This window comes from Ovis canadensis, chromosome 2 (genome assembly GCF_042477335.2).
Source record: "Ovis canadensis isolate MfBH-ARS-UI-01 breed Bighorn chromosome 2, ARS-UI_OviCan_v2, whole genome shotgun sequence".
NCBI classification, from domain to species: Eukaryota; Metazoa; Chordata; class Mammalia; order Artiodactyla; family Bovidae; genus Ovis; species Ovis canadensis.
The window spans coordinates 251718806-251727989 of record NC_091246.1 but is presented as its reverse complement, the minus strand read 5'-3'; the positions used below and the strand labels follow the sequence as shown (position 1 = coordinate 251727989).

Sequence of the window (9184 nt, the reverse complement as noted above, 5' to 3'; positions counted from 1 at the left end):
TGAGCTTTTTGTGTGTGTGAGAGGGGACAGGACATGACAGTACCAACAATGAAAGTCAGCTCACATGAAGATGAGTTGGTGGAGACGTGCGTCTTCTTGTTTCAGCCCAAGACTTCGGCCACCACACTTGGCTCGCCAACAGACAGCTGCCTGGACCCGGTCTGCAGTGTTCTCCTTGGCAAAGCACTTGGCTCTGCTGTGAGTTCCAAGTCTTCTTTCCCAGGCACTCCAGATGCCTACCCTTCCCGAAGCTGCTGATCTCAGCTCATGGCAGAGCACGGTGGTGGTTTAGCCACTAAGTCGTGTCCAGCTGTTTGCGACCCCGTGAACTGTAGCCCGCAGAGCCTCTGTCCAAGGGATTTACCAGGCAAGAATAATGGAGTTGGTTGCCATTTCCTTCTCCACAGGGGCTCTTCCCAACCCAGGGATCATACCTGATCTCCTGCATTGCAGGGGGTCTCTTGCATTGCAGGCAGATTCTTTACCAACTACGCCAGCAGGGAAACCTATCAAAGCATTAAGCTTGTTTGTATGGAAAGAGACTTCTGAATTTCTCCCCCAGACCATTCCAGTACTCACTCTCCTCTTGAGGTTGTCAAGAGCAGACTGCATCAGAATTTCAGAGTTCTTGGCTCTGTAGGTGGTACTGCCCATCAGGTGCCCTGTCCCCACGGGCTAAGCCGAGCCCAGGACCCAACTCTTGGTGGCCCTGGTAGGTCTGAAGTTGACCCCCTCTTTGGCAGACCTGAGTTACTCGTTTAACCAACAGTCACCCAGGGCTTGCCCTGTGCTGTGCTTGCTGGCCAACGATGGCACCCTAGCATGACAGCGTTGGCAAGAAAATGTGGAACCACCTTAGACTGTGGACTCAAGCCAGGTGAAGGCAACAGCTGTCACGCTATCTGGGAGGGCCCTGGGGTGAGGGCCAGGCTGGATGGCGTCTGGTCATCTCTCCGTCTTGTTGAAACTCAGGGGAGCCTCCTCCCCACCTCTTCTAGCACTGGCCTTGGGACGATCGCTCATCAAGGACCTGAACTTCGCACAGGACAAAGCATTGCATGCCAAGCCACTCCAGCACATCCCCTGATAAAGTCCAGTAGGTAAATTCATCCTGGCAGCAGAAGGAACAGCAGGAGAAAGAAGTGACTCATCCCGTAGAATCCAAAAAATTTTCACCAACAGATGGCAGGTGGTTCTGACACAGCAGTCCTTGCCCTGAAAGTACCCAGGGACCCAGCCCACAGCCGCAAATCCAGGGCAGTCCTGCTGAAGAGGCGAGGTGAGCGCGACCATGGGCCAGCAGCCACCCCTGCTGCTGCTGCTGCTGCTGCTGCTGCTGCTGCTGCTGCTAAGTCGCTTCAGTCGTGTCCGACTCTGTGCGACCCCACAGACAGCAGCCCACTAGGCTCCTCTGTCCCTGGGATTCTCCAGGCAAGAGCACCCCCTACACACACACAACAATACAACAAGGCTTGATTCCAGTGCAAAACTTCCAAGACTAGTGATGGATCTCTCTCACTACCAGGCATGACAAAAGCAAGACCTCCCACACACTAGACTTTGCTTTTGTTCACGCTCTACAAGCTTTTGTCTGATGGCAAAGAAAGCCACCTTGCCCCAAGAAGCAAAAGAATTTCTCTTTACGCATTGTTAAACTAAGGGTTTCATCATAAGTTGAGATAAAAGGGCGCACAGTTCTCTGTGGTTCAGGTATACTTAAGATGAGCCTTTTATATAGTCGGTGGATCTACTTTTATGCCTCTTAACAGAATTTCAAAGAAAACTAGATCACTTTGCTTCAGCGTTAGTTTGGAGATCATTCTGAGAATAACAGGCATATCTGTTTTCTTAATCCCACCGGGGCAACGCCCCACGATAAAGACTTTGAGCATGTTTACCCTCGCCCTGAAACCAGAACCGACCAAACTCCAGCAGAGAAGCAGAGAGGGCGGGGGGCCACTGCGGAGGAGTTAGCACCCGAGAGGAGCAGCCTCTTGGTGACTCGCTCATCAATGCACAGGACGGTCGCTCACAGTACAAACGTGAAGCTGGGTGTTTTATTTTGTGTCCACACTGGCGATGCGACATTTTCCTTTCCTGATGAGGGCCGTTTCCACCAGCCCTGGCTGACATCCCTCTGTGTGCCCCTGTCTTCAAACGCTTGAGGAAACAGCAGCCACCCTGAACAGCTGATGCACCAGCCCAGGTCTCTGGAAGTATTTTTGGACACACTTCGATCTCATCTCAAGAAGGTGAACAGCTGATATGACAGCTTCCAATAGGTTCAATGGAGCGAGCCTCAGTCCCACGGTCCAGTGGAGTCGAGCAGACTGTAGGGGTCGGGGTGGAAGAGGAGAGACCAACTCCTGGACGTTGTTAGTAATCAGGGACGAGATGGTGGTGGCTTGGGCCAGGGTGGTAGTTATAGACTTGATGAGAGATGGTCGGATTCTGGATACATAATCCATTTTCTTAAAAGACAAGATAGTTTGACAAGTTGGGATTTACCTGAGTGGACTTTGTTATTGTTCAGTTGCTCAGTCGTGTCCAATTCTTTGCGACCCCATGGACTTCAGCACACCGGGGTTTCCTGTCCTTCACCAACTCCCAGAAGCTTGCTCAAACTCATGTCCATTGAGTCAGTGTTGCCATCTAACCATCTCATCCTCTGTCACACCCATCTCCTCCTGCCCTCAGTCTTACCCAGCGTCAGGGTCATTTCTAATGAGTTGGGTCTTCACATCAGGTGACCAAGTATTGGAGCTTCAGCTTCAGCATCAGTCCTTCCAATGAATATTCAGGACTGATTTCCTTTAGGATGGACTGGTTGGATCTCCTTGCTATCCAAGGGACTCTCAAGAGTCTTCTCCAACACCATAGTTCAAAAGCGTCAGTTCCTCAGTACTCAGCCTTCTTTATGGTCCAAGTCTCACATCCATACATGCCTACTGGAAAAACCATAGTTTTGACTAATGTTGGCAAAGTAATGTCTCTGCTTTTTTATATGCTGTCTAGGTTGGTCATAGCTTTTCTTTCAAGGAGCAAGTGTCTTTTAATTTCATGGCTGCAGTCACCATCTGCAGTGATTTTGGAGCCCAAGAAAACAAAATCTGTCACTGTCTCCATTGTTTCCCCATCTATTTCCATGACATGTTGGGACCAGATCCCATGATGCTTGTGTTTTGAATAGTCTGCCTGCAACTGGTTGGGCACACCTGTTAACAGTGGGCTGGGGCCGGAGCAGACGCAGGATGTCTGTTGGTGGTACCCACCAGCCAGAGCAGATACACGGTCCCACCTCTCTGCTAGAGGGTGACGTCGGAGAGGGGCAGCTGTCAGCTGGCCCAAGGCCTTATAGCACAGATCTCCTCATTGCAAAGAACAGAAGAACAGGGGGGCGTGGAAATTATGAAACAAGGAGCTTCGTTAATTGCACCAAAGACAGTAGTTTTATCTGCCCTCTTGAGAGGAAATGCACCCCAAATCGGATGTTGGATTTGGATGAATGGAATGAACACAGGCAGGGGAGGGAGGCATGGAAGAGGTCTAGATAACAATGTATTATTTTACTGAAACAAGGATTTCTTATAAAGTAACCTTGGCCGGTAATCACACCCCTAGAGTTAGATGGTAATTGAGTTAAACTGTACATTAAGTGGAGCAAACATTTACTTGCATCTCTTAACACAATTAATAGCTTTGAGATTCTCTACACACTTTATCAAAAATACTTCATACATTTCCTTCCTGTGCACATTGGCTTCTGGTCAGGGTTTTTCTCCAGCCCAGGGATACTGCAGGGTCAACCCAGACCTGACTTCCATGGGCCGTGTCCTGAAGACTCTGGATCCAGACCCTGTAGACTTTGTTAGCTTCTCCAACTCAGGCCTGGACCTCAGCTCGGTTTTATCCGCCGTTTTTTTGTTTTTTTGTTTTTTTTAAATTGTTTGTTTCCTGTTGCCCTGGGTCTTTGTTGCCGTGTGGCCCTTCTCCAGTTGCACCGAGCGGGGGCCACACTTCCCTCCAGTGCGCAGGCGCCTCACTGCAGCGGCTTCTCGTTGCTGGCACCGGCCCCAGGCACGCAGGCTTGGGTAGCTGTGGCCACGGGCTTAGCTGCTCTGCGGCAGGTGGTATCTTCCCGGACCAGGTGTCGAACCTGCGTCCCCTGCATTGGCAGGCGGACTCTCACATGCTGTCCCACCAGGGAAGTCTGCTTTTTACCTTCTTAATGAAGCTCCTAACAGGAACTCATCTTATTTAAATTAGCTGTAGTTCAGAATATATTTATAGGCACCTAAAAGACAGGCATGTTTTAAATCTATGAGGGAAACAGAGCAAACCCAAGTTTCCTTCCTTGAGGGAGGTTGCATTCTAATGCCTGAGACAGAAAAGAAACAATATATATAATAAATAATATACGGAGCAGTGTGATAGAGGATACAGGTGATGGAAAATGGAAAGCAGAGCAAGGTGAGGGGGATCTGGAGAGCACGGGGGCGGGGGGGGGGTGGTTGGTCCAGGCAGACCTCACAGACAAAGCAACGCCTGAGCGGCAGAAAACCTGAGATGAATCAGCCATGCTCCTGGGAGCAGGGGGTCGGGGGCGAGGATTCCAGGGACGGGGAGCCTGCTCCCGGCAGGGGGGATGCCCAGGTCCCAAGGAGGAAACGTTTCTAGCCTGCTGGAGGGAAGGGCAGTCAGTGTGGCCGGAGGGAGGAGTGGGTAGAGCTTTCAGAGCTGGGGGTGGGGAGGCAGAGCCCGTGGGACCTTTAAGGCGCTGCACCTCCGGGTACAACGGGAGTCCCCGCAGGGTGCTGTGGGAGGGTCGACCCGACGTGTGCACTCAGACCAGCGCTCCAGCTGCTGTGCTGAGACCAGACAAGAGCGAAAGACAGGAAATCAAGTGGCAGCTGTTACAGCCACAATCCAGGTGCGCGTTGGAGACCAGAGAGGTAGCCACAGATGTCGTGAGAAGCAGTCAGCTTCTGGGTATCTAATTCGCTTACTTTTTAAAGAGGTGATACTTGATTTTATTGTCGAGATAGTAGTAGAGTAAATGCTAACCCTCAGAGTGTATCATCATCATAAATGATATATCCAGGCTGAAAAGGCTGACTCCGGAATCCATTATACTCTCCCTCCAAAACAAAACACATAGGAAACTTGAAGGGGAAACTGAAAAGCATCCATAATCCTTTCAGGCAGAGATACCCATTGTTAATATTTTGGTATATGTTATCTCATTCTCAAAGATTTCATTACTTTGCACAGTATGTTCTTGCCGGTAGGCACACAGGCATATTTTTAACATTTGTAAACCCAGCAAAACCAGCAAAACTATGTTCCTTTTCCAAATTTCTATAGTCTTCATAATTATTATAAGATTGAATAAGATTTCAATGTGTTGGTCTACTGTAAATTATTAAGTATTTCCTTTTGGGGGAACATTTGCACTTTGCCAGATTTTTTTGTTTTTGGTCCAGAAGTCAAGGCTGGAATCTTCTTTTGTGTAGCTTTTTGCAGCTTTTGAATTATTTCTTTAGGACAGATTTGCAGGAATAGGATGTGAAAGTGAAAATTGCTCAGTCGTGTCTGACTCTTTGCGACCCCATGGACTATACAGTCCACGGAATTCTCCAGGCCAGAATACTAGAGTGGGTAGCTCTTCCCTTCTCCAGGGGATCTTCCCAACCCAGGAATCAAACCCAGGTCTCCCGCATTGCGGGCAGATTCTTTACCTGCTGATTCTTTACCAGCTGAGCTACCAGGAAAGCACAAGAATACTGGAGTGGGTAGCCTTTCCCTTCACCAGCAGATCTTCCCGACCCAGGAATCGAACTGGGGCCTCCTGCATTGCAGGCAGATTCTTTACCAACTGAGCTGTCAGGGAAGCCCTGATAGGTAGGCTTCTGCCACTCTGATAGGAATAGGATAGGTTGGTGCAGTTATATATACGCAAAAAAAAAAAAAAAAAACCCTTCATTTTTCTGCTTCGCTTTTTGAAGGGTTATATAACAAGGACCTAACAGTTTCACTGCGGCTTCTTTAGTTTTGAAGTTACTGATTTTTCGAATTTACTTTTGCTGAAAATAGAACCTAAAAGTTTTTAAAACATATTTTTCATGTCTTTGATTAGTCTTAACACCTTTTACCAGAGAAAGAAATGGCACCCCATTCCAGGACTCTTGCCTGGAAAATCCCATGGATGGAGGGGCCTGGTGGACTGCAGTCCATGGGGTCGCTGAGAGTCGGACACGACTGAGCGACTTCACTTCACTTTTCACTTTCGTGCATTGGAGAAGGAAAGGGCAACCCACTCCAGGGTTCTTGCCTGGAGAATCCCAGGGACGGGGGAGCCTGGTGGGCTGCCGTCTATGGGGTCGCACGGAGTCGGACACGACTGAAGCGACTTAGCAGCAGCAGCAGCAACACCTTTTACATGTCCTTCAAAATATTTTTAATATTAAAACTAAAATTCAAGGTGCAGTTAATTTGATGTCATAATCTGGGACACTATTCCCTATTCCAATACTTCCTTCCAGCCAAGGAAAGTGGGGACTGATGGGGGAGGTCTGAGAGAGAAATTTGTTCTTAATATTCATATTTGTTGATATGTGCATTTTTGGTGACAGAAACATTGTACTTTTCTATATATGGAGAGAGAGTCGTGACCTAAACTACATTCATGTTGGGTTTTTATGACTCAAATCTTGGTTAAATGCATGTCTTCTCATTGAGCCAACAGATCGGACACGTAGACACAGCGGACACGGAGCGCAGAGGTGGATCAGGCGGGTCTTTGCTCTTAGGGAATTTCCAGCCTAGTGGGAAGAGGCATGTAGATTTTTAAGAACTACATGTGGTAAGTATCATACCTGTCATTTATCTCCTTTGACTGTGGTCTGAAACCAACTAAGCACCAGAGTGGCAGAAAACATCCCTATCGATTCTGTGACTATTGGTCTTGCAAGGAGGTCTCCCTGTTCAGCTGCCCAGGAGCCTGGCCAAAAGCATGAGGGACCACCCCGCCACAGTCGTCTAACTCCTTTTACTCTGGGTTTTAGAAAGAGGGTGGAGGCAGCAAAGGCCAGTGTGGGAGCGCAGGAAACCAGCTCCCATTTGCCCCCACTGCCGTCCATCCTGGAGAGGGGCCATGGAGGGGACAGTCCAGGAACTAGCCCGAAATGCTCCCGGATGCGGTCCTGGCTGGGCATGCTGGGATACGCCCCTGCCATCCTCCCCCCAATACCCCACCAGCCACGGCATCTGGCACAAGCCTGTCTAGATTCCTCAGTTCCGCCTCCAGGAAGTTCAGGGGTGAGCTCAGTGCTCAAGAGAGACCAAATCGGCCTACAGACTCAGAGGCAACCTGCCCCTGGGTGTCTGAAGAGAGGGAGGCCCAGTGCGTCCAAGAGTAAGGGGGCGTGCAGCTGGGAGAGGCTGCAGGCTCTGGGCGCGGTTCAGACCACCCCCAACGAGCCTTTGACTCAGCACAGCCACGCCACCTCCCAAGCGGCTTTGAACTCTACGGCTGCGCCCAGTAGGCAAACGGACTTTTAAAGGGGGTCCCAGCAGCCCCGGATCTTCTGGGGATGCAGCCTGGTAAGGACACTTTTAGAAGCAGCCCCAGGGAATGGTAAGGGTCCCCAGGCTGCGAGCTGCTTGGCTGGGTCATTCCAAGGTGCCTCCCAACACCTGTGGTCTCTGATTCTCTTCAGCGCCATCTCCGTGGGCCAGACCAGGGACTCAGTGACTAGCCACCGAACCTCGGCAGGGGGCTTCCTCCTCCCTCCCCCTGCAGCCTTGGACCCAGCCCTCTCTGCTGTTCTCTGTGGGGAGTGATCTCTCCGTGTTCCCCTCCCCCCAGCACTCCCATAAGGGGTAGAAAGACCACAGGATCCGACACCTAAAGTCCCCTCCTGCTGAGATGCTCACGCTCCACCCAAGCCGCCACCTTCCCGCCGCAGATGAAGACAAGTGCATCTCAAGGGACTGTGGTGAAGAATCAGATGAAGCAGCGTTTATTGAGAATGTTTTGACACCTGTAAAAATAGAGATAAATGCTCGTTTCTGTTTTAGGACGTACTCCTCTTATACTGTTGCCATCTCTCTCTTCATTTGCTCCACAGACATTTATGGAGCCGCGGCTTTGTTCCAGGGACTGGGGGACACAGAATGAAGATGTGCTCGCAGTCCTCAGGAAGCTGCCCACCCAACCCCCTCAACGCTGCACTGAGGAAGGCCAATCGATGCACAAAAAACTGTCGAATCACCGGATTAGCATGACCATCTAAGCGGCGCCTGGCACACAGTAGGCACTCAGGAAGCACTTGCGAGGGTTAATGAATGCACTGAAGGACACGATGGAATCACAGATGGAGGGTGGGGGAAGCTTCTGGAGGCTCCAAGGGCCCGGAAGGAGAGAACCAGCCAAGGGAGGAGCAATGTTCCAGAACCAGTGCACAGCTGGGCTCTCTGACTTAGAAACTGGCCCATGACTGGTGGAAGTGTACACCCTGCTATATTTATAACGGATGACCAGCAAGGTCCTACTCTATAGCACAGGCAACTCTGCTCAATGATATGTGGCAGCCTTGATGGGAGTTTAGGGGAGAGTGGATACATGGATATGAACAGCTCAGTCCTCTTGCTATTCAACTGAAACCATCACAACATTGTTAATTGGCTATTCTCCGATACAAAAAAGTATGTTGAAAAGAAAACTGGCCCACAAAGCTTACATCCTGTGTTCCTCTGTGTGCTTAGCAATGGGGCTGCCCATGGTAGCTGTCAACATCTCAGAAATGAAACTGCCTTAAAAGATCTTGCCTTCGAAACAAAACACGTATTCAGCAGCAAAGGCATAGAACTGGCTCAGGTCATTGGGTCACCCAAGCCCTTCAGCCTGTTCCCAGTGACACGTCTCCATTGTGCCATCCCCCAGGAGCTTGGCGTGGCCTGCAAAATCGCTGCAGTGTGCTGGCGAGAGCTGGCAAACACAGATCAATTCCGTCCATCTGCTTTGGCCCGCATCCACGTATTTCAGAGCGCGTCCTTCATTACCTTAATCAAGATAATACATTCTTAGGGGTGAAGACAGGGAGCTTCCTGTTCTCACAATGCTTCCCATTTTCACAAGAACAGAAGCTCAGTCTGCAGGGGAGATAGCCGCTGGATATCAGAT

General features: G+C 50.1%; 1 long non-coding RNA gene across 1 annotated transcript; it reads left to right on the top strand.

Moving 5' to 3' along the window:
• The first annotated feature begins 1352 nt into the window (after positions 1-1352).
• LOC138433060 (uncharacterized) lies at positions 1353-8740 on the top strand. Its single transcript, XR_011254124.1, has 3 exons — positions 1353-2252; positions 6746-6862; positions 8130-8740. It is a non-coding gene; the product is annotated as an uncharacterized lncRNA (long non-coding RNA).
• The last annotated feature ends 444 nt before the right edge of the window (positions 8741-9184 follow it).